The 26,385-nt window shown below is 44.6% G+C and overlaps 1 protein-coding gene across 2 annotated transcripts in view; it reads right to left on the bottom strand.

Moving 5' to 3' along the window:
* Positions 1-25,882, bottom strand: part of WASF3 (WASP family member 3) — a 76,835-nt gene extending 50,953 nt beyond the window's left edge. For both annotated transcript variants that reach the window (XM_019971483.2, XM_070800255.1), the window contains exon 1: positions 25,788-25,882. The gene's annotated coding sequence lies outside the window, so the exon portion shown is untranslated. The remainder of the gene's footprint in view (positions 1-25,787) is intronic.
* Between the last annotated feature and the right edge of the window lie 503 nt (positions 25,883-26,385).

Consider the following 26,385-nt stretch of genomic DNA (forward strand, 5'->3'; position numbering starts at 1 on the left):
GTTCAACAAGTAACGTCAGTTCTTTTTCTCCCTGGGGACAGAGTATAGTCACAGCCGCTATAAAAAAGGGGTCCATAAACGCCACCCCCCTCTCCCAAAGGGGACCTGTTCATGCAAACAAGACAGATACACGCAGCTATCACAGTTTACGATGCGTCCGCATGCAAGTCTCCCGAGCCCCCGGTCACACCCTGCAGTAGCCACATCTGAAACACTGAGGAGGAAAAACACAGCCCATGGGAGGAGACAGAAATAGGGGGGAATGATAACCACCCAGAAAGACAGGTGAAATTTCAGTCACCTGGAAAGTAGCTCATCACTAAAGAGGAAATGGGAAAGAACTGAGAGTGGCTCCCACACCCCCAACCTTCACTTGTCTCCACAGGGAACAGGGCAGGAGGAGCAGGTCGTGATGGAAAGGGAACACTTACCAGCCTGGAGGAGGAGACCCCCAGAGCCCCAGTGAACAGAGCTGAGCCCAGAGTAAGAATGTCAGGGTCTGAAAGCACAGCCGTAACTGGGTGGGCGGAACAGAGACCTTGCAGGTGGGAGGCCAAGGGGATGAACTTGGATGAGAAGAGACAGCCTCTGAGAGCAAGCGCCAGCAGAAAGGTGCTCCCCCAAAATGCCACTGGGGGTAGAAACTGTTATACTTCTGTTGTCAGTATATGTTAAGAGCCTTAAATTATTTAAATGATTTCAACTAGCAATTCTTTACATATATGGAAGTGAAAGTGAAAGTCGCTCAGCCGTGTCCGACTCTTTGTGACCCCATGGACTGTACAGCCCACCAGGCTCCTCTGTCCATGAGATTCTCCAGGGAAGAATACTGGAGTGGGTTGCCATGCCCTCCTCCAGGGGATCTTCCCGACTCAGGGAACGAAACCAGGTCTCCTGCAGTGGAGGCGGATTCTTTCCCATCTGAGTTACAACGTGTCACTATATATATGCTGCTGCTGCTGCTAAGTCGCTTCAGTCATGTCCGACTCTGTGTGACCCCATAGACGGAAGCCCACCAGGCTCCCCCGTCCCTGGGATTCTCCAGGCAAGAACACTGGAGTGGGTTACCATTTCCTTCTCCAATGCATGGAAGTGAAAAGGGAAAGTGAAGTCGCTCAGTCGTATCCAACTCCTAGCAACGCCATGAACTGCAGCCCACCAGGCTTCTCTGTCCGTGGGATTTTCCAGGCAAGAGTACTGGAGTGGGTGCCATCGCCTTCTCTGCACTATATATATAAATATATTCTAAAGGAGTAAACACAAATGTGGGCAAAGATTCGTGTGGGCAAAGATTCGTGTACTAAGATGTTCCCCTTAGTGTTATTTAAAATAATAAAACACAGAAGAAATAGGACAAACAATTTAAAGCAAATTATGTAAGATTTGTAAAGTAAATTATTAGGCAACCACCTATGTTGCATTTTAGAAGACTTCCAAATTACATGGTCAAAGTTTTATGACACGAGATTACATGGAAAACGTACAAAATAGTATCTACAGTATTAACTTATGAAAAAATTATTTGTTGGGTATCTACTATGTACCAGTGCCTAGGTCCTAGGGACCTAGTAAAAAATGCAGTAAAAGATATAATTCCTTGTTTTTGTGGAGCATGGATTCTACTGGTAAGCATCCCAGAAAGGGTAAATAAATAAATCTGCAAGAGAATCTCATGTGAAATTAATGCTAACGAGGCAAACGTTAAACAGATGATATAAGAGTATCAGCTATAAAAAAAAAAATCTGAAGTTGACTTAAAATGTAAAGCAAAAGCCAAAATGTAAAATAAAAACCAAGAGCGAATTTCAGGTGACTTAATTTCAGGTCTAGAAAAATAAAGGTGGCATTAAGACAACTGAAAAAGCATCTGGGTCCTTTATGGTTTACCCTTCAGTATCCCCAGCAGGCGAACTTACAGGCTCTGAGCTCTCTCAGCCTCAAACATAAAACTCAGGAAGTGCAGGAAGGCAACCTGCCCACGGAGGCCTGGGCTTTGCCTGTGGCTCCCAACAGCCTGCTCTCCACTCAGAAGGTAGAGCAATTCTGTCAGCAGGGGAGCGGGATCTCGGTCTTTCCTGATCGGAAGCTCTCTAAGGGCTGGTCACCTCACCCAGGTAAAAGCCACAAGCCTTACGATGACCTGGGAGAGGCGCCTGGCCCGTGTCCTCTCCCCCCTCCACCACGCTGCCCTCGTCTCTCCCGTCTGACTCTGGCCACCTCCCTGTCCTTCAGGGACTCCTCTTCCCTCAGACCCCCTGCCCCCTTCCAGTGTGCACCTGTGTGTAACTGACTAAGTTTCCTCCTCCACTGCCCGCTTCTCCCATTAGTGTCAGCTCAGCAGGGGTGGGGCAAAGACTGTTTTCACTGTCTGGTTCACTGATGAATCCCCAGTGCCCAGACAGCACACAACACATAACTCGGGAGTCAATGGCCAGCCTGCCCTAAGTCCGTGTGGCGTTTCATCCCTACTTTTTATACAGAAGAAACTAGAGAATTATGAGACTATCAGATTTTAGATGTATTTATTTGGAACTTTTCCTCAGTGATCTCATCTAGATCTGCCTTGTACTTAGGTCTCAGCCAGATTACTTTCTACAAGTAGATTTTCAGGGGATATTTATGGTTTAAGATCTACATTTAAAGATGAGATCTGTAGGAAGAAAGACATTTTATAAGAATCATCAACTTATGGCTTTTAGTTTCCCCATCAAATAAGAAAGGTCAAAATTTTTCTAAAAAATGACTGAAGTGAAAGTAAATGTTATGTTACATCTTTTTACAGAGAGTGAGAGATGGCAATCTTACAATTAAAAACAGTAGTCAGAAGATGCACCCTTTTTTTTCCTGAGTCTGATTAAATGGGGAAGAGAGATCTCAGCAGAGGATCACAGATAAGAAAAGAGCAGGGTAGAAACCCAAGCGTTCCAGCCTCCAGCCAAGAACATCCGGACGGTGTCTTGCTGGCGAGGACGGACAAAGCATATTAATGAGAAATCCTGTTGTTAACGCTATTCAGATGTGGGCTCAGCACCAGTTTCCCCAAACGGAATGGGTTTCATTCACAGGGGAGGGAAAGTTACACACACGAGAACAAAGGCGTGTTTACATTCCCCATTCACTGCTGTAACCTGAGCTTATGAGGCCACTTTCACCCGCACTGGCAGAAATCCAGGAAGAGGTGGTGGTGGTCAGTCAAGGAACCAACTTGGGGACAGGACGCTGCCCTGCTCCAGTTCAGTGTGAGAGGCATGACAAGGGTGTTCACCAAGGCTAAAGTCTAAAGAATCATCTAGCCAAGCAGTGCGAGTCTAAGCGCATCCAAGATCACACAGAGCACGAGGTCTAACACTGAGAGGAAGACGGTGCACTCCACCCCAACCTTCCCCAACGAGACTGTTTTTAATATAACTGCAAGAGAAATGCATATACACGTCTGCCCAGCTCCGTGGTGCTTTGGAGAAATAACCAAAGGGGAGATTTAAATACCAGATATATGCAAAATCATTCCCAAAGGATTTTTACTCTCGGCATTCAACCAATGTTGAATCAGCAAGACGCCTCCTACACAGGCATCTATGGACACCACCACACCAGGTCAACGTCTCTAACTTTCATGGAATTTTGTCACTTGCGACACAGGTAACTGGCCAGACCATACAGTCCCTGCTGCCTGCTGCGTGGTCATGGCTATAGTCCTACTGATCACAATTGACCTGTCGGTCCCGGGGGTTCCCACCAGGCGCGCTCACTTCCTTCTGTGCTCTGCTGGCACCTGCCTGCTCCCTCTGCCCAAGCTGGTCCCGAGATGAACCACTCCTAGTGCTGTATCTGATGCCTGACAGAACAAGCTGAAACTCTTCCCAAACGAATCCTCTCACAAAACAGAAGACTCCCTGCAGCCCAGGGATTCGTCCGAACAAAAACAGGGAACTAAGGGAACTAAGTCACGCTCCATCCAGTGATTAACAGAAGAGCAGGTGTGAAGAGGACTTGCCTGTGGCTCAGACAATAAAGAATCTGCCTGCAATGCAGGAGATCTAGGTTCAATCCCTGGGTCAGGAAGACCCTCTGGAGAAGGGAATGGCAATCCACTCCAGTATTCTTGCCTGGAGAATTCCACGGACAGAGGAACTATGTCCATGGGGCTACAGTCCATAGGGTTGCAAAGAGTCAGACAAGACGAGCAACGAACACTAGGCATGAAGAAGTGCCTAACCTCACGTGACATCCATAACTGCAGAGAAGAGTCGCCATGCCATACGCTATTTTCACTTCTTATATTAGCAAAGGTTAAGACACAAAAATCTACATGCTGGCCAGGGTGGGGGAACAGACACCCTGACACTTTACTGGCACACATATAAGCTATAAAGGAAGCTTTTTCAGAGGGCAAAGGGTGCCCAAGATCAAATTAGAATCTAAGGAAAAAATATGTATTTCCCGGGTTTCCCTGGTGGTTCGGTGATTAAGAATCAGCTTTGCAATGCAGGGAACCTGTTCGACCCCTTGCCCGGGGAGATCCCACATGCCCTGGGGCCACTAAGCCCATGTACCACAACTCCTGAGCCAGGGCCGCAACTAAGGCAGCCCACAACTGCTGAAACTCCCACACCTAGAACCTGAGCTCCAAACCAAGAGAAGCCTCCGCAAGGAAAGCCGGCGCACCCCAACAAGAGTAGCGCCACTCACTGCAACTAGAGAAAGCCTTCATACAACAATGAAGACTGAGCACAGCCAAATATGAATAAACAAACAATTATTTAAAAATTATTTCCCAAAAGGCAATCTGTGATTGACAAAAGACACAGAAGTCAGTTTGGATAGAAACACGCAGAGTTAATTTGACACCCCTCACACACACACACACACACACACACACACACACACGCTCCCCGGCCGCAGTGTGACCAGGACGGACATGACCCACAGTTTGGATAGAAACATGCAGAGTTAATTTGACACCCCTCACACACACACACACACACACACACACACACACACACGCTCCCCGGCCGCAGTGTGACCAGGACGGACATGACCCACAGTTTGGATAGAAACATGCAGAGTTAATTTGACACCACACACACACACACACACACACACACACGCTCCCCGGCCGCAGTGTGACCAGGACGGACATGACCCACAGTTTGGATAGAAACATGCAGAGTTAATTTGACACCACACACACACACACACACACACACACACACACACGCTCCCCGGCCGCAGTGTGACCAGGACGGACATGACCCACAGTTTGGATAGAAACATGCAGAGTTAATTTGACACCACACACACACACACACACACACACACACACACACACACACGCTCCCCGGCCGCAGTGTGACCAGGACGGACATGACCCACAGTGGGCTGGTTGGCTTCCCTCCCAGGACCTGGGATCTGAGACTCTGATTCTGGCTGACCCCCGTCATGTGTGCTCCAATGAAGGAAACACATCAAGGGCTTTACCGACTGAAGTCCCACGTTCCTGGCATTTCCTCTTCCTACTTAGCACACAAACAGCATCTGGATCCAGTCAACTGACTCCCAGTTTGAATTTTCCAAATGTAGGATTGTTGCTGCTGTTTTTCAGTTGCCCTGTCTTGCCTGACTCTTTGCAACCTCATGGACTGTAGCCTGCCAGGCTCCTCTGTCCATGGGATTCTCCAGGCAAGAATCCTGGAGTGGGTTGCCATTTCTTTCTCCAGGGCATTTTCCTGACTCAGGGACTGAACCCTCAGTCTCTGCAATGGCAGGCGGATTCTTTATCACTGAGGCCCCAGGGAAGCCATACTAAGATTATTTTCTTATGTTCTTGTTTTTGGTAAACTCCCTTCTTTAACCTTTCTAATTTCATGGTGGTGATTTAACAAGTTTATCTGATGACTATATTGACCCCTATGATTCCTGTTTCTTAAAGAGACTGTGTCTGCTGTAACTAGATTCAACTCATCCCAAACCTCATCCTCCACTTCAGAATACCATTCTGATAGAATTATAGGCTTTTTTGTGGCTCTTTTTTTTAGGTTTTTTTCTTTAAGTCCCATAACAATTTTAAAATCAATGAAGCCCGAAAGTAATTTTCCAAAGGGGGCAAAAAAAAGAAATTGTCGTCTCCTCACTTTTAAAACTCACTTTAATGGTAACTGCTATTCACCGATAGATGAAGGCCAATCTTCTCCCATCATTTGTTCCATTATTTTCCAATCTGTTACAGAATCCTACAGAGTATAGATGTGATGTGCCCTTCAAAATGTAAACTCTGGCTCATCTGAGAATTAACACAGCCTTGATTGTCTCCTCCCATAATCATTCCATCCAAGGCTTTCTCCGGCCCTAACAACGAACGCTCAGAAAGGGAAGAACACATATACATACTTATTTCAATCATAATAGTCAACTATGACAACATAAAGAATGCAAGCTTTCAAAGCACTTAATTCTGCTGAAGATGCAATTGCGTTACATGCTTCGAAAATAACGCACTCCCCCATCCTGTTTTTAGAGAACTTTGAAAATCTAGACAATATGCTTCCTTTCAAAACACCAACTGCTTACAGAGGAAAAGAAAGAAACAGACAAATGATCTTGCCAAGAACCACTTCTGCAGTTTCTTTTGCTGGAGTAGCCCTTTCAGCGACGACAATGATGTAAATTCAATCCTTGATGGGGTTGATGATATACTACCTCTCGTTTATCTAGAACTGAATTTTAGAACAAAAAAGAGCTTACAGGACTCTAATTCAGTTGTTTCCAACTTTTGCAAGGACGAGCACCCCACTTTGATGCTAAAAAATGTTAAGGGTTCTTACAATAGTTGTGTCTAGTGATTGAGAAAGTTAAAAAAAAAAAAGTGAGTACACAGCCAATTCTTTAAAAGCACCTGCAAACAGTTGTAAAATAGTAAAACGTGAATCCGATTTTTTTTAGTTACAAAGCCACTTAATGTCAGAACTAGATTTAAAATCAAGTCTCTAGGCTAACAACACAGATGGGGCCCTAAGAATCCAGAGTGTCACTCATCACTGAGGAAGGTTTTCGGTAAGCATGCCCAACAATCCTCTTAGGAACAAGACAAGCCGATTTTAAAGTTCTTACGGGAATACAAGCAGAGATGTGAAATTCTGAAAAAGAAGACTAAAGAGCTGATAGCATCCCCATCAGACACAAAGACACTAAAGCTACAGTAATTAATCGTGTGGTGCTGACTTCTGAGTAAACACACCTATGACAGAGCAGATTAGAAAACGCAGAAAATGACAAATACATACACATCTAGGAACTCAGTCTAAAATGGGTGAGGCATTTCAAACCACTGGAGTAAAGATTATTATTAAATGCTACTGTAACAACCCATTAGGGGGTTAAAAACCCACTGAGTCTGAACCCATCCTTTATAGCAAAAGAAATTTCAAATAAAGCCAACAAAGGACTGAAAGAAACAGAAGATTTTTTTTAATATGTATCTTGCAGTGGAGAAGGTCTTTCAAAAAAATGATTGAACAAGAAGCCAAATGTTAAATTACTTGAAAAAATCAAATATTACATCATTACTGAAAATCCTATGCATGCACTGTCAGTCATGTCCAACTCTTTGCTACCCCATGGACTGCAGCCCACCAGGTTCCTCTATCCGCGGGATTCTCCAGGGAAGAATACTGGAGAGGGCTGCTGTTTCCTTCTCCAGGGGATCTTCCTGACCCAGGGTCAAACCCCAGGTCTCCTGCATCTCCTTCGCTGGCAGGCAGATTTTTTACCACTGAGCCACAATCATTTGAAACATGATTGAACAACAGAAGTCAAATGTTAAACTACTTGGAGAAATCAAATATTACTTCATTATTAAAAATTCTATAAACAAAGTCAGAATTATGCACTAGACGAGGCCTCCTTCAGAACACGATTCCAACCAGCGAACACACCCAGGTTCTCTGCCACTGGTGCACAGCACTCCTGTCTGCTATACAAGCCCAGATCACTCAGAAGATAGACAGGCTTAAAACAATTAAAAAAAAAAAAAAAAAAACCTAAATCTCACACAATCCATGGGAACAACATCAAAACCTTCTCTCTTGCCTGGGCCTGGGAAGTGAGGTTTCTAGAGCACCGTCCCCAGCTACAACCTCCACTCGCACTGGAAACCATCAGCCACACAGTAAATCTTTCATTTGGCATCTGGGGCCACAGTTGGACTTAACAAAACATACACATGGCAAAGCAACAAGCATTGTTGTTTTTTTCTTTTTTTTTTCAGAATAAGCCTGCTCTGGGGTGTACAGTCTGACGGTCCACATGCAGACTCAGCAGTGAACACTTCCTGATTTATGATGTCCACAGACGCGACTCGGTACCTGCTGTAAGTTGTGACACCAAACTCTAAGATGGAGAAGAACCAGTCCTCTGCCTTTGAGAAGCTTACCGTCTAACTTATTAGCCAAACAAACCATACGCATCAACAGGAGCAACATGTGTCATGTTTCAATCTTCTCACTTCCCCATATGACCAAATAAAGCAAAACAACTGCTATCTAATGTATTAGTTATAAGCAAATCACTTCTAACCATGTGTTTCTTTTAAACCAGTTCATGGCTTACCTAAGTGCCTCGGCCCCAAACTAGAAGGCACCACAGAATAGCCTCTTAGCTGAGTGGGGGCTCCACTGGCATGGTAAACAGCTGCCGTGTGTGTGTGTGTGTGTGTGTGTGTGTGTGTGTGTGTGTGTGTGTGTGTGTGTGTGTGTGTGTGTGTGTGTGTGTGTGTGTGTGTGTGTGTGTGTGTGTGTGTGTGTGTGTGTGTGTGTGTGTGTGTGTGTGTCAGTTGTGTCTGACTCTTTGTGACATTGGCAGGGTAATGTAAACAGCTGTTTTTTGTGTGTGTGTATGTGTCAGTCACTCAGTCGTGTCCGACTCTTTGTGACCCCATGGACTGTGACCCACCAGGCTCCTCTGTCCACTGGATTCTCCAGGCAAGAATACTGCAGTGGGTTACCATTCCCTTCTCTAGGGGATCTTCCCAACTCAGATTGAACCCAGGTCTCCTGCATTGCAGCTGCTATTAGTATTTAAACTCAACCGTTATTCAGTATCACATAGGTCCTGAAACCATGGAATTTTTACTTCTTGTGAATTCTTTCCCCTTTATCCATATCCTGTTTTCCTCCAAGTTTTCATCCATTCATTCTCTTTGACATGAAAATAGCATTTGCTACAATTACGTATTTGCTCGCTTCTGTCGATTTTTGCCAAGTTTTTTTCCTTTTGTGCTTCCCATGCTATCACTTTGGAGGATATTAATGTATTTCATGATGGAAGCTCTGATTCAGAGGGAATTTGCTTCCCCCCACCCCACCATCACTCCCCAGAGAATGGGAGACATTTCTCCTTCGAGACATTTCTCCTTCGTGTCCTTGGCCAAACGCACCAGGCACCAGCGGTTGGAACTATCAAAGGAGAAACTCTTTTCATCTTTTTCGTTTACAAAGTCTTTGAAACAGTTCTGACTTTCTGTAAGGTCATCTGCAGGGCAATTCTGACTTTGCAAGAGATTCCCAAACCTCTTCTCCTATGTGTCCCTTCAGCAATCAGAGTCTAAAAAGATTCCTGAATGACTATTTCATGTGCTTCTTCGCTGCCCATGAACACTCCCCATAAAGCTGAAAAAGATTTTATAAGTTCCTTATTTTAATTTGAGGAAATGACTGAACTCAAGACAAAGCATCCTTTAATCTGGTAGTTATGAAGAGATGAATGAAATTATAAGTCAATTCCATTAAGCCGTCCTTAATAATTTCTGCAATAAATAATTCTTTGGTTAACAACCAGGACTCTCAATATACTGCAGTGAATATATTAAATGTAGATTAGGTTAACAGAGGCCATATAGTCTTAATTTCAGACCCCATGACTAGTTTCATAAAAATTATGTTCACTTCCTAGTACTGGAAATTAAAGTCACACTTCCACTCCAAAAATAAGTGCTCCAGAGAAGCACTCTTAGCAAATATTTCTTGTGAATTATAAGACAACTTCATTTGCCACAGTCAGGGATTTTCATAGTAAATATCTTTAAAATCCTGAGTGTTTCATTTGTATTCCAGCAGAAACCATCCAGCCCTCAAGAAAAAGGACTAAGAGAAGGCTTCCCATGGCAAATAGATGGGGAAACAGTGGAAACAGTGGCTGACTTTATTTTTCTGGGCTCCAAAATCACTGCAGATGGTGATTGCAGCAATGAAATTAAAAGACACTTACTCCTTGGAAGGAAAGTTATGACCAACCTAGACAGCATATTCAAAAGCAGAGACATTACTTGGCCAACAAAGGTCCGTCTAGTCAAGGCTATGGTTTTTCCAGTGGTCATGTATGGATGTGAGAGTTGGACTGTGAAGAAGGCTGAGCGCCAAAGAATTGATGCTTTTGAACTGTGGTGTTGGAGAAGACTCTTGAGAGTTCCTTGGACTGCAAGGAGGTCCAACCAGTCCATCCTAAAGGAGATCAGTCCTGGGTGTTCATTGAAAGGACTGATGTTGAAGCTGAAACTCCAATACTTTGGCCACCTGATGCGAAGAGCTGACTCATTTGAAAAGACCCTGATGCTGGGAAAGATTGAGGGCAAGAGGAGAAGGGGACGACAGAGGATAAGATGGTTGGATGGCATCACTGACTCAATGGACATGGGTTTGGGTGGACTCCGGGAGTTGGTGATGGACAGGGAGGCCTGGCGTGCTGCGGTTCATGAGGTCGCAGAGAGTCGGACACGACTGAGTGACTGAACTGAACTGAACTCCCAGTCTGTTAATGTATGGGTCCCCTGTCATTCAGCCATGATAAAGTGCCTTTGTTATCATGCTCACTGGACCTCCATAATCCTGCAAAACCAAGGGTGTCTTTGCTTTGCTTTTCTGGAAGGGAGGGGAATGATAGGAGAGCACCAGAGGTATCATTTAAAAGTCAGAGATGTAAGGAAACAGGAGGCAAAAATGCATTATCTTACAGGAGGTCAGGGGCTTCCCTGGTGGTTCATCAGTAAAGAATCTGCCTGCCAGTGCAGGAGACAAGGTTCAATCCCTGTGTGGGGAAGATCCCCTGGGGAAGGGAATGGCAACCCACTCCAGTATTCTTGCCTGGAGAATCCCATGAACAGAGAAGCCTGGTGGGCTACAGTCCACGGGATTGCAAAGAGTCAGACATGACTGAGCACATGGACCAGGAGGTCAGAGATTCACTGTGCTGAGCCCAAAATGAACTGCACTGAACTGAGTTCTCAGGACCTTTCTGAGATCTCTTTCTGGTGAGCCGTGGCTTCTGCACACCCAACCTTTGCCAGCCACTGAGGGGACAGCCATCCTCCTGATGCCTGTTAACTACCTGCGGAAACTGAAATGGTCCTGACGCAGCCGCCCAACCACAAAGGCAAACTTGAAGAAAGCAAGAGAGACTCCGATAGACGTTCATGGCTCTAAGAAGGGACATCCTACTGATGTGATACAGACGAGGAATGGAGAGGCGGCCCAAAGCCACAGGACAGTGTGTTCTGGGCCATTTCCCCAAAAAACTGCTCAAAGAAACAACAAAAGCAGGAAATACCAAATTCACAATTTAAAAAGCAAATACAAATACTTTTTAATAGAATGGGCTTCCCTGGTGGCTCAGACTATAAAGAATCTGCCTGCAATGCAAGAGATACGGGTTGTATCCTTGGGTCAAGAAGATCCCCTAAGGAAGGGCATGGCAACCCACTCCAGAATTCTTGCCTGGAGAATCCCATGGACAGAGGAGCTTCACATGCTGCTGTCCATGGGGTCGCAGTGTCGGACACAACTTAGCAGCTGAACAACACAACAACAACAGCGAGAGGGTTAAAACAGCCTTGGTGGTGGTGGTGGTTTAGTCGCTAAGTCGTGTCCGACCCTTGCAACCCCATGGACTGCAGCACGCCAGGTTCCTCTGTCCATGGGATTTTCCAGGCAAGAATACTGGAGTGGATTGCCATTTCCTTCTCCAGGGGATCTTCCCGACCCAGGAATCGAACCCAGGTCTCCTGCATTGCAGGCAGATTCTTTACCGACTGGGCTACAAACTAGCCTTAGGATGTAGCATTTACTGTTTCTGCATGGGGGAGAAGGAAGGACATTAGATCAAAAAGTTTTGGTCAACTCAAACCTCTCTGGGTTTACATGTATTCAACTTTCCTAAAATGTGGCTTAACTCACTACTGTTCATATCCCCAGCACTTCAGAACTTCTGGAAACTTAAATTTAAATGAAACTTGCTGAATCTTATATATTTTAGTACTTGAGATAAATCAAATTTCACTCAATTCAGGAAAATAAATCATATTCCATCCATCTAGATAAGGAAGGGTTTCTCATTTCACCAACAAACCAATGCTTGTAAAACAAACAGAATCTTAAAAAAAAAAAAAATCTGAAATTACCAGAAATAATTTGAGGCTGACACTAGAATTACGGGGCAGAAAAAAGACGACAAGGTGCCGAAATCCAACACTTCAGAAATAATATTTCAAAGCTAACTAAACCTACAAAAGCATATGAATCTAATGCTTGGCTGCTTTTATACAAAGCCCATTGAAAGGGATTCCATTCACTGAGGTTCTTTGAGATGTTCCTGATAGAAACAGAAACTGCACATATTTTTAAAATACATTATGCTATAGCACTTCTGAGGGGGGAAAAAAACATGAAAGCCAACTTTTGGACACATTCATATTAACAAGAACCTATCCTAATAACTGCTCTAAAAGGATAAACTGAAGAGGTTATTTTCAAGTGCCTTTCATACTGGAAACCCAAAAATACAGATAAGAAGTGACTGGCAATACATGCATCTCTAATTTTCAACAGCTAAGCTTCCGAAAGGCAGTCAATCCAGAAACCATGTGTTTTTCAGGCAAGTTTCAGTTTCATTTTTCTCTGGGCTCATTCATTTGCTTCTGATGACCATGCATAATCAGTGGGCATGCTAACTGTTAGGAACGGCGTCTCCTGCTGGAAAGGGTCATCACAAGAATATGTGCTCAGTTGCGCCCAACTCTGTACGACCCCATGGACTGCAGCCCGCCAGGCTCCTCTGTCCATGGGATTTTCCAGGCAAGAATACTGGAGTGGGTTGCTATGCCCTCCTCCAGGGGATTTTCCCCATCCAGGGACTGAACCCAAGTCTCCTGCATTGCAGGCAGATTCTTTACCACTGAGCCACTGGCGAAGCCCCTCACAAGGGTACATACCATCTCTAAAGATCATAGTGAGGGATGGATGCAGGGTGATGAGGATGCAGAGAGAGTCACCTTTTTCTTTTTTTTTTTTTCATCCCCCCCCCCAAAAGTTCAGAGACAAAAGAAAAATGGTAAAATAGGCAAGGTGATAATATATATGAGATTTTGTTATATCTGGAAAACAAACCAAAATACAAATGTTCCCTCATAAAGAACTATTATTTTCAACCTATTTCCTATCTTTTGTACTTCGATTTAATGTTTGTCTGGAATCCATGAAACATTAAAATACTTGAATTTTATTTGATTATATCAAAAGTTATTCAATAAAAAGGAAGCAAAAAATTATAGTTAAATAATTTGCTTATAATGGATCATCACCATCTTCCCCCTTCTCTAGCTTGGGTATTTTATTTACTTTTGTGTTTTAATCTAGTTTCTCTCTTCTTGCTATACAACAGTTTCACAGTAAAAAGACAGTTCCAGACAACTGTCATTCTAAAATTCTATAGTCTAAAACACATTTATAGATCGTTTTTCAACAGTAAGTTAAGTTCTACCTAGCTGGTAGAAGATTAACAAAACTGACACACCTTAGACTGACCATGAAACAAGGAGAGGAATCACAAATCGGTAGAGTCAGGAATGAAAGAACAGACATTGATCACTACTAAGGATTACAAGGGAATACTCTGAAGAAGGTTACACCGCTAGACAATTTAAGATGAAAAGGGAAATTCCTAGAAACATATAAATTAACAAAACTGACTTAGAGAAAACCTGAATAAATGGACAGCAAGTTAAGAGACTGAATTAGTAATTAAAAATCTTCCCACAGAGAAAAGCTCAGGTCCAAATGACTTCACAGGTGAATATCTAAAAAGAAATATCAATCTTTCACAAATTCTGCTACAAGAGGAAACACTTCCTAACTCATTCTATGAACCAGTTTTACTTGAAAACTGACACCAAAGCCTGACAAAATACCACAAGGAAACTATACATCAATATCCCTTGTGATTAGATGCAAAAACCCTCAACAAAATATTAACAAATCAAATTAGAAACATACAGTTACATATCATGAACAAATTGGATTTATCCCAGGAATGTAAAGTTAGCTTAACCCCGCAAAATCAATTAGCACAGCATGTCATATTAATAAAGGACAAAACTATATGACTGTCTCAAAAGACATAGAAAAAGTCTTTCACAAAATCTAATACCTATTTGTGATTAAAAGCTTCCAAACTAAGAACTGAAAAAATGTCTTCAACCTGATAAAGGGGATCTATGAAAACAACTAACATCTTACTGAATGACAATGCTTTCCCCTTAAAATCAGGAAAAAGGCAAAAATGCCCACTCTTACCACTTCTATTCAATATTGGAATGCAAGTTCCACCAGGTACAGAAAGGCAAAAAAGAAAAAAGAGGAGATCATCCAGATGGGAAGAAGAAAACTGTCAGTCAATTTCATGACTAGAGCATGTCATGATCCCATATGTAGAAAGTCCTAGGGAATCCAAAGTGACATGCTAAAACCGAAAGACAGGTTCTACAAGGTCACAGGACACAAACCAGCACAAAGCAACTGTGGTGCCATGAAACCAGAAGACGACTGCTTCCTGGCAGGAAAGCAATGACAAACCTAGACAGCGTGTTGAAAAGCAGAGACATTACTCTGCCAACAAAGGTCCATATAGTCAAGGCTGTGGTCTTCCCAGTGGTTGTGAGAGTTGGACCGTATAGAAGGCAGAACGCCAAAGAACTGATGCCTTTGAACTGTGGTGCTGGAGAAGATTCCTGAAAGTCCCTGGGACTGCAAGATCAAACCTGTTAATCTTAAGGGAGATCAACCCTGAATATTCACTGAAAGGACTAACGCTGAAGCTGAAGTTTCAGTATTTTGGTCATCTGAGGCGAACAGACGACTCATTGGAAAAGTCCCTGATGCTGGGAAAGATTGAGGGCAGAAGGAGAAGAGGGTGTCAGAGGATGAGATGGCTGGAAGGCATCACCCATGCAATGAACATGAACTTGGGCAAACTTCAGGAGATGGTGACGGACAGGGAGGCCTGGTGTGCTGCAGTCCATGGGGTTGCAAAGAGTCGGACACAACTGAGTGACTGAACAACACAACAACAACAGGTGAAAACAAAGGTTTTTCTTTGTAATTACATTAAAAACATTTAAAACAGACTCAAATGGCCTCTTCCTTTTCTTTTTCTACTTAAATGTTTAAAACTTTTTTTCTTGGAAATATTTCACATCTACAAAAAGGTTCACAGCCCCCTAACAACTTTTAGAGAATTACCATGAAGTGGACAAACCCAGGTAATTCACAGAGATCATGAAGCAGGGCACTGCCAGCACCCTCAGATGTGCCCCTCATGCCCGCTCAGGTGTTCATCCTTTCTCATTCCCAAAGGAAATCACTTCCCTCACTAACACCTCTTTTTAATTTTATTTAAGTGAAATTTTGCAGTTATGAATTCTGTTGTTTAGCATCTTCTGCCCAACATTAAATGTATGAGATTATCATTGTTATTGCATGGAACATAAAGTTTTCCATTTCTATCTCTGAATAATACATGAATTCACCACAATTTACTCAGTCACTCTACTGCTGATGAACATCTAGGCTGTTTCCAAAGGGCTATTACAGCAATGCTGTTGCGAACACCACCGTACCTGCATCCTGGTAGGGTCGTGCATTTCTGCTGGATCTATGTACACATAGAACAGAGACTCTGGCTCACGTGGTACGTGGATAGTCAGCTTTAGTAAATAACGCCTGACAATTCTCCATGTTTGTGACAGTTTGCACACCCATGCGTCAGGGATACGAGTGCCCACTGCCCCACTGCTCTGCACGCTAAATGCCTCTGTCTGGCCTTTTCCACTTTAGCCAATCTGATGACTCTACAGTGGCTTCTCAGGATTACTTCTATCTGTGCGTCCTGATTCCTAATGAATTTAAGCTTCTTTTCATGTGTTCACTGGCCATCTGTATGGCAATACCTGTACATTTGTAAAATACTTATTCAAATCTCTTACCCATTTTTCTTTTGGATCACACATCAATTCTCAAAAAGACCACACTTTCCAAACTTTCTGTATGTAATACAATCAAATGTCTACACATTTTTGCTTCTGTTTCAGGGCTTTCTATACAGTTTCATTAATTTGTTTGCCTACACTTGTGCCAATATTGCACTGTCTAGAACATATGACTTTATCAACTCTTGATATCTGATAAGTCCTGCCATCTGTTCTTCTTCAAGGGTGTCTTGAAATTCTTTGCTCTCTACATTCATATAAATCCTAGAAACACATAAACATAGCCAATTTCCACACCCCCAAATTTTTTCAGGCTATGGACTAGAGTTGAAAGGAATCTATATCAATTTAGGGAGAATGGACATCTCTGTAATATTAGTCTTTCATTCCATGAACATGGTATATTCCTTCTTTACTTACCTGTTCCTTGAATTTTCTAAATAATTTATAGTTTTCTATGTAAAGTTATTGCAAATTACTTGCAAGTTCTACTCCTGTATATTCAGATACTTACTGTTGTTATAAATAGGACCTTTATTAACTTCATTTTCTAATTGTTTATGGCTACAGAGAATCTAGCAAGCGGGCTAAACACACATCTTAAGTCTAATAACTTACACGTAATTTTTTGGATGTTTATACATACAAAATAGTTTTGTCTGCATGTACTAAATTTTCTCCTCTTTCAACTCTTGTATCTTTTATTTCTTTTTCTTATCTTACTTCACTGGCAAGAACCCACAACATAATGCTGAATAAATGTGATAATAACAAGCATCCATATCTCATTTCCAATTTCAGAAGGTCACTTTTTATTATTTCGCCACCAATATGACATCTGCTGCACATTTTCTTACAGATACTCTTCCTAGTTTGCTTGAAAGTTTTTCATCACAAATAGATATTAAATTTAGTGTTTCCTGCATCTAATGGTGATTGTCTAGCTTTTCTTCCTTCATTAACATGGTGATATACACTGGATTTTGAATGCTAAACCAACACTGCATTCTAGAATAAACATAAATAGCACATAATATATTATACTTTTATATTAACAGATCTATTAATTTTTAGGATTTAGCAAGCATGTTCATGAATGAGACTGCCCTTTTATTTTTTTCCTTGTAATATCCTTGACAATATTAGATATTAAAATTATGCTGGCCTGGCAGGACTTCCAGGCTCAGAGGATTTTTGTCTACCTAATTCCAAATCTCCCCATTCTCCCTCCAAACCATCCACAAGAAAAGTGAAAAATCCACCTATGACCATGCCTTCCAGCATTAATAGAGAAGGCAGAACACAACGGCCTTCAAATTACTTGTTAAGTAGAGGAATAAACTGAATTCCAACAGCGCTTCCAACACACAGCACCTCAAGCCAAGGTGCTTCTCGTGTTGTCACTGACACCTTGCATTATTCAAATAAGTCCCTCGCATCTAAAACAACGACCTGGGAGGCTCAAGTGCCGCTGACAGTACAGGTATTGTTGTTTTAATTCCCAGTCCTCATGGAGTTTTGATTCTCATTATTTATGACAGCTTTATTATTATGAGTATCTCCTATAAGTTAATTCAAGCCCTTATGTAATGGGGGAACAAGAGAGATAAGCCCCCACTGTTTCTGTCCAATAAAATCATCAAGTATCCCAATAAATATTTGGAGAGAGTACATATTCCATTTAAACAAAACTGTACTTGGAACTTTCACTTATACACAGTGGATCTAAGTTATTTTGGTGTCCAAAAAAGAAGAAAAAAAAATGCTGAGTAAATATTAAAATACAGGGCAATATCATTTGTTTCAAATGAAATTTGACAATCATTAGCAACCAAATAGCTGAAGAAATAAAGCCACAAACTTCCAAACTGTGTAGCAGGAAATAGTAGCCACAGATGTGGCTTAAAAGAAATTATCTTCTAAACCCTTTAATGCCTAATCGCTAATACAATTCTTTCAAATGATGCCCTAAGGTTTTGTCATGTCCATAATTTTTTTTTTTTTTGGAGAAGTAGAATGTCCAGGATGTTCCTGGACATCCTGGAGATGGAAGAAGTTTTTAACTAATCTATGTGATTGCAATGGACAAACAGTGCAGAAGATATGCATTTTTAATTAGGCTCAGGTAGGGACTTCACTAAGGTTGACAAGCCTGTAACCATTCAAAATTACAATGCCAATTTGTATAAAGAAGTAATGTTTTAATAATCTTCCTCCCTGGGATATCTCAAAGAACAATTTCCACTTCAGTCAAGGCTTTGGAAACAAAACTGTTTGCCGTGTGTAACTGAAATCCGAAGACAGGTGACTGGGGAGTTTGGGGGATTCTGTGTATTGCCGTTTTTTAAATCAATAATCAAGGTCGTTAACTCTAAAGGGTGTACAAAAATGAGAGACAAATCCTATGGAAAACCAAGAACGAAGCTATGTTCTAAATCTACAGGGTCGGTTATAAAATAAATTAGTTTTCTACTGTTGAAATAGATGAATGTCTTGTATTAGAAAATTACAATCATGGTACCAAAATTAAGAATATATTTGAATCAGTTCTAATGAGGTGGATGAAACTGGAGCCTATTATACAGAGTGAAGTAAGCCAGAAAGAAAAACACCAATACAGTATACTAACGCATATATATGGAATTTAGAAAGATGGTAACAATAACCCTGTGTACGAGACAGCAAAAGAGACACTGATGTATAGAACAGTCTTATGGACTCTGTGGGAGAGGGAGAGGGTGGGAAGATTTGGGAGAATGGCATTGAAACATGTAAAATATCATGTATGAAACAAGTTGCCAGTCCAGGTTCGATGCACGATACTGGATGCTTGGGGCTAGTGCACTGGACGACCCAGAGGGATGGTATGGGTAGGGAGGAGGGTTCAGGATGGGGAACACATGTATACCTGTGGCGGATTCATTTTGATATTTGACAAAACTAATACAATTATGTAAAGTTTAAAAATAAAATAAAATTTAAAATTAAAAAAAAAAAGATACTACTTTGCAGAAATGGAAGGTGACTCTGTGGCTCCCTTTTCCAGGCTACGGACAGCCACTCACAGGATGAGACCAATAGGAGCACACGCTGCTTTGTCTCTCTCCCTGCAACTTTCTGGTTAATGCCACCCCACTTTGGACTGGACGCTTGGCTGTTTAGGTACTATTCCTTCCAGGCACCACAAGGAGTAATTTAAATCCCTGAGCCTCTCCAGAAGCATTCATTCTAGCCTGAGGAAAGAGTTACAATGTCAGGCCAAAGTGGAAATCTGCCCAGGTAATTCCCTAACCCAGCACTACATAAAGGAACAGGTGAAAACCAAAAAACAAGGTGTCATATACTATTTTGAGACGCTGAAAGAAAATAAGTGTGATGCTAGCAGGACAAAATGACTCCAATCAAGTTTTTAAAATTACACAGTAGGGGTAGTGTTCTGCTTAAGTCATGAATCAAAACTGATGACATTCAGTCAATGAAAATATATTTTTTGAGGCTCTTCTATGTGCAAGGCATACACTATTTCATTCATTTAGTGGATAAAATATGGCCACATGGGCTCTGGTTCACAGTCAGTCACATCCATACCTTTACACTGCCAACAGAATTTCACTGAACTGTTGACAAGCACAAAACGGGGACCGGCACTCAGGGAGAGGATGGTAGGAGATGAACTAAAATGCAACTGTTGCCGTAGATAATAAAGTCTTTGGATTGGGACTCCCGTGGTGGTCCAGTGGCAAGGACTCCGTGCTCCCAATGCAGCGGGCCGAGGTTCAAGCCCTGGTCAGGGAACTAGGTCCCACATGCCACAACTAAAGACTCCACCTGCCGAAACAAATATCAAAGACCCTACATGCTGCAACGAAGACCCGGGACAGCCAAAATAATACAAATAAATATTAAAAAAAATAAAAAACTTTGGATTGTACTGGAACACAACTTTTAAGGTCCAACACTGTCAGAAGTACTCAGAGATCAAAGGTCAAGTTGGCTGGTGGAAGACAATGAGTGTTACCCCTTTGAGCTAAGGCTATGCGCTATCGTGGTCTTTACCTGAGGTCATCTGACAAAGCCAGACACATCTACCAAGACAGGCACCACCTGTCCGGTTCCTGCCCATCAGGAGTTTATAGATGATGAATGAGACAATTAACCCTCTGCCTCACCTCTCTGGCTTTAGAGGACAGGAGTTTGGCTGTATCAATCCTGTCACCACCAGTAACTATCATGATACATGGTAGGCATCCAAACACGAGGGGACCTTCTGAATAGAACCAGAAAGCAAAAACTAAAAGAAAGAAATTAAAATAAATAAAACATTGAAAAAGTTCAAGAATATGTAAATACAACTGAAAACATCTCTACATCAATTTCAAGACCGTTGTTCCGAAAGGTCGAAGGGCACCCCAACAACAGGCATAAGAGGGAAAAAAATCTCATTTGTAAAGTCTTGAGAAATGATCCCAGATGCTGAGCTCAGAGTCAAGGCTCAGAGGCTCTGCTGCTACTGCTGCTGCTGCTGCTAAGTCACTTCAGTCGTGTCCGACTCTGTGCGACCCCAGAGACGGCAGCCCACCAGGCTCCCCTGTCCCTGGGATTCTCCAGGCAAGAACACTGGAGTGGGTTCCATTTCCTTCTCCAATGCATGAAAGTGAAAGTGATGTCGCTCAGTCGTGTCCGATTCCTAGCGACCCCATGGATTGCAGCCTATCAGGCTCCTCCGTCCATGGGATTTTCCAGGCAAGAGTACTGGAGTGGGGTGCCATTGCCTTCTCCATCAGAGACTCTAGCAGACTTGAAAAAGTGAGAAAATACCCTGGGGTGTTTGGGATATTTAAAATTTTTTTAAAAATAAAAAGTCAACAGAGGTGAAGAGCTAACCTCAGAGACAGGAGGCATGGTCCAGGGGAAAAACAGATCAGGGTGATTCCAAAGATCCAGAGTGAAATCTGAGTATGGAGAATATTCTAATTGAAGGACATCTATTAAGTTAAGGGGGAGGGGCTCTGATCGGAAAAAAACAAGACTGGCCTTGAGGTCAGTGGCCAAGAAAGCACCGCCAGGTAGGGGCAGCCAGAGAGTGGACGTCACAGATAATGTGACCCTCCAAGGACACCAGGACCCAGGAAAATGACAAGGCTGTGCACACAAATACCCACCCTTAGAAGAACCACCTGCTGCAGGAAAAGCGTGCCTTAAGAGGAAAACAGCATCTTAAGAAGACTGCTTTTAGCAAGAGAAACTTCTGACAGTATTGGACCTTAAAACTTGTGCTCCAGTGCAATTCAAAGTTGTTTTTTTTTTATGTTTATTTTTATTCATTTATTTTGGCTGCGTCGGGTCTTAGTTGCAGCATGTAGGGTCTTTGATCTCTGTTGTGGCAGGCGGAGTCTTTAATTGCGGCATGTGAGTTCTAGTTCCTTGACCAGGGATTGAACCTGAGGCCCTGCACTGGGAGCACGGAGTCTTAGCCACTGGACCAGCACGGGAGTCCCAATCCAAAGATTTGACTACCTACTGCAACAGCTCCATTTTAGTTCATCTCATAACAATCCTCTCACTGAGTGCCGGTCCCCGTTTTGTGCTTATCACAAAACACAAAACTCATTCTGGACTAAGGTTCCTCTCTAAGCGAAGGCCCTTCTCTCATCTTCAAAATCTAGCCTTCCCTGACTGGCTTCACCCCCTTAGCTCCATCACCCCTCAATCCACAGCAGTAAGGCTCCCTTGAGATGCCTCCTGCCAAAATCAGTAATTACATCCTAGGGCTAAATCCAACAGAAACCTCGAAACCATCTTCCAACGGCATGTCTGTCTAGCACCCTCTGCCCCTTGGTCCTTTAATATGCTCAAACCCCTCCAGTAAAAAAGAAGAAAATGCCCCGCTTCGCCTACCCTCCTCCATCACCCTTCAGCACCACATTTCTGGCCCCCGCTTACAAGGAAGCCCCTCACAAACCGGCTGCCTCGCTCCTATTCCCGTCACTGTGTCACCACTGCCATCACCTCTGTGATAATGACCTGGCTGCTATCATCCCCCTTGAACGATGTTTCACTGGATCATGGTTTCCCAGACACCACCCATGTCCCCAACTCCCATTCTTTCAGTCTCGACGTGGCAGCCTGCCTTTTAAATACGAGGACCCCGCAGAGTCCATTCTCCTCACTTCTCTTCTCACTCTACACATGCTTCCTGAATAACCCAATCTACTCCACAGCCTCCGCTGTTAACAAAGGCAGAGGTTCCAGAACTTTCTCTGCTCACTGCACCCTCTTGACTGCAACCAGAAAATACCCAGCGAATAATGAAACCCTTAGCTACATGCAAGTAACAAGTATCTACTAGCACTTCCATTTGAAAACAGTGCACTTCTATTGAGAGAAAACGGGTATTTTACTTCACTGTTAAATAAACCATGAACAGCCCACATGCCTGTGTGGAACAGCTCACAATTTCTCACACCTGCAGTCGGATTGGATACCTCTCCCCCAACCCCTTTCCTAGCAAGCAGGGAAGTCCCAGCTTTGCAAAGACAACATCATCAGAAGGAATTTGGTAGAAACTCTGGTGGAAGCAGTCCTTGGGTGCTAAGGGCGGACAGATGTTTGCACCGCTGAGGGTCCTTCAACAATTTAATCCCCACAGTCTCCCTGCGAGTTCACTGTGGCAAGTAGTTTGGGAGCCAGTGCTGAGAACTCTCAAGTGCGTGTCTCCTAGTCCAGACACCTCTCAATATCAGGATCCCAGTGCAGCCACTGACCGATGCGCCCTGCAGGCACCTTGAACTTGACAAGGTCAGCATCTTCCCCAAGGGAATGGTTGCTACTTCCTGATCTGGTATCTAGGGACAGCAGAGCCATCCACCAACCAACACCCTGCATGGCCCTGTCCCCTCCCTCTCCTGACACACACACAACCCTGTCCTACTCCTCAACCTCCCCTCCCTCCAGCCTTGCCCCACTGCCCGTTCTCCAAGGACACACCTGACCATGGAGAAACAGGACAGGACTAGGGCGCCAGTAAGAGGAGGAGAGGAGACTGCAGGCTTTCTACTCCACTGATCTCTAGAGTGATGTTAAATTTATTATACAATATGCATTATTTATGCAGTGCTGGTCTAGGATATTCCAGTATTACCTACCTAAAATGAGTTGGGGATAAAGAACCAGCCCTGAAGAGGAATGCAAAGGTCCAAATGCCAAGAGCATTTGGAAAAACCATGTGCTGAGAAACAAGGATGGAAAAGAGAAGTTGAGCATTTGCAGTCTGTCCAGCCATGTGGAGGCGCTCCCAAGAAAATATAAGGAATGACAGTCACCTATGCCTGGAAAACACAATCTCGAATAGCTATCCTTCAGAGAAAGTTCTGGGCACTCTGAAGGACCATCAGCAATGGCCCAGGAGCTCAGATAACTCTGAACACTTGAAACAGGCAACTGTTTCAATCAAAATGTTCCAATAACCAAAACGTTTCTTGCCACATGCAGATCTCCACAGGAAGAAGGGTAAAGCCCACCTACAAGGACACACTGGGAAGAGGAGGGATGCGCTAATGCTGGCAGGACTGCTCAGCAAAGTGTGTTTTTCCACCTTTATTTTCAGAATTTTGGCGAAGGCAACAGCAACCCACTCCATTACTCTTGCCTGGAAAATCCCATGGACAGAGGAGCCTGGTAGGCTGCAGTCCATGGGATCACTAAGAGTGAGACACGACTGAGCGACTTCACTTTCACTTTTCACTTTCATGCATTGGAGAAGGAAATGGCAACCCACTCCAGTGTTCTTGCCTGGAGAATCCCAGAGACAGCAGAGCCTGGTGGGCTGCCGTCTCTGGGGTTGCACAGAGTCGGACACGACTGAAGCGACTTAGCAGCAGCAGCATCGTTCAGAATTTGTAAAAATGGTGTAGAACATCAATGACTATTCGGTCAATAAATCTGAGACAGACAGAGAAAACGATGCTATAATGCAACTTCAGGTCAGCAACCAGAAGGGCAGGAACAATTTTTTATAAGTAGATAGTTCTAGAACAAGCTTTTCACTGTGGTAAGAAAACAGAGACTACAGGTCAGATGGTAACTACATAAAGCCAACCAAACTTTCCAACCTAGTGAGCTCGAAACGTCTGAAAAGACACAACTCTCATGAATATAAATTAAGAAGGTCTTTAAAAATGAAGAAAAATGAGTCTGACTGCGGCTGTTCTTAGAAAGGAGCCCAGACACACAATGAGAACTGCCTATGGGAAAGACCAGGCCAGCTTCCTTTTGTTTAACCTCTCAAGCAGATAAAAAGAACTAGCTTTCAAGAATCTCCGCATTGTTTCACGGCTAGAAAAGGAAAGTTGGGTGAAGCAGATACAAAAAGAAGCAACCAACCTTCAACGGAATTTGCCCTAGAGGCAAAAGAAATGTAAGTCAATTATAACACTTTGAACCTAATTTTGATAGAGAAGCAGACATTTTAAACTTTTGGCAAACCTCATTTTTTTAAAGATGCAAAACATTTCTAATGGCTGGCTCCTCCCCTTAAAAAAATGTGGATTCCAGTTCTTAAGTATCTCCTGCCCCACGAGACACTTGATTTGAAGCGGTTCAAAAGCTAAAGCAGACCTTTTAAAGTGTCAGCTTTTAAAAACTTAGTAATTATTGCTAGTAGTGACTGAGTATTTAAAATTCACCCCCAAATGAGAAAGAATTCCTATTCCGCCCAATAGCAGCTAAGAAATGAGATGTTCCATTCATCCCTTAAGCCCACGGCTGAGTTTCTTAATAATTAAGAACTCTGCTCTCCACCAGGGAACTCTCCCTTGCAGAGACTGAACCAAGAAGAAATCGCCATTGCCCGTGAGCCGGCACACCGAGAGAGGCAAAGGCTTTCCCCCCGTGCCGAAGCCCCGGGCCCCGCCGGCCCCGCGGGGAGAGTCTCCCCGGAGGACGCATCCCTGCCCAGCGACCCCGCAGCCCCGCGACCCCGCAGCCCCGCGGCCCCGCAGCGCGCCACTCCCGGGCTGCCGACCCCTTCCCGGAGCCCAGCCCGAAGGCCAAGGCCAGGACCGTGACCTCGGGTTCCCGCAGCACCGGGGGAGGGCCGAGCCGAGCGGAGAGGGCCGGACCCCGGGCGGCGGGCACGCGGGGACCGGGCCAAGGTGCGGTGAGGGCGCGCGCAGCCCGGAGGGACGCGAGGTTACCGGGCGCCGGGCAGCCCCGCGCTCGTGTGTGCGGCGCGGGCCGAGGCCCGGGCGCCAGCCCTGCGGCCGGGAGGCGCGTACGGGGGCCAAGGGCCGCGGAGCGACCGCGGGAAGCCGGCGGGGAGGATGCGCCGGGCCGCACTGGGCCCCGCCGACCGCCCAGGCGCCCGGGCGATGCAGCAAGTTCACTTGGCCGCGGGGCTGCGGGGGCCCGCCTCCGCCCGGCCCGGAGCCGGCAGGGATCGAGGCCGGGGACAGAGAGCTGGCCGGCCGCAGCGCGCACTCACCGGTCCGCGCCCCCAGCTCCATGGTCCCGCCGCTGCCGCCCCGCACCTCCCGCACCGCCCCGCACCGCCCCGCGCGCAGAGGCGCCGGCGACGCCGCCTCCGGCCCGGCCACGGCCGCGGCCACGCCCCCTCCCGGTGGGGGGCCCGGCGGAGCGGGGTGGGGCCCAGCGCCGGCTTCACCAACCAGGGCCCGCTCGTCGGCCGCGGCTCTTGGATTGGCGGGCGCCTCGGCCAATGGGAGCGCGGCAGGAGCGCGGCGTGTCTGCGCCGAGGGGCGGGGCATTGCGGAGGAGGCGGCTCTCAGCCTTGGTCCTCCGACCCGAGCTTGGGGATGAGGCTCTGACCAGAGTCCCTCCCCCGGGGGGATGGACAGGTGAGGACGCTTTGGGCAGAGTTTAGTGTGGGGGCCGCGCATCCTTTCCACTTATGATGGGCGCACTGCAGTCCCTTCGGGTGTCCTCCCCTAACCGAACCTTGTCGGGCTTGGAGGGATCTTGCAGACAGAGATGCATTTACCTGCGTGCTGCAGAGTTGAGGGCTGGCCGCCCTGAGAGGATTAGAGCCGTGCCCGCGGTTGGTCTTATGCCCTTCTCAAATC

Source organism: Bos indicus, chromosome 12 (assembly GCF_029378745.1).
Source record: "Bos indicus isolate NIAB-ARS_2022 breed Sahiwal x Tharparkar chromosome 12, NIAB-ARS_B.indTharparkar_mat_pri_1.0, whole genome shotgun sequence".
NCBI lineage: Eukaryota > Metazoa > Chordata > Mammalia > Artiodactyla > Bovidae > Bos > Bos indicus.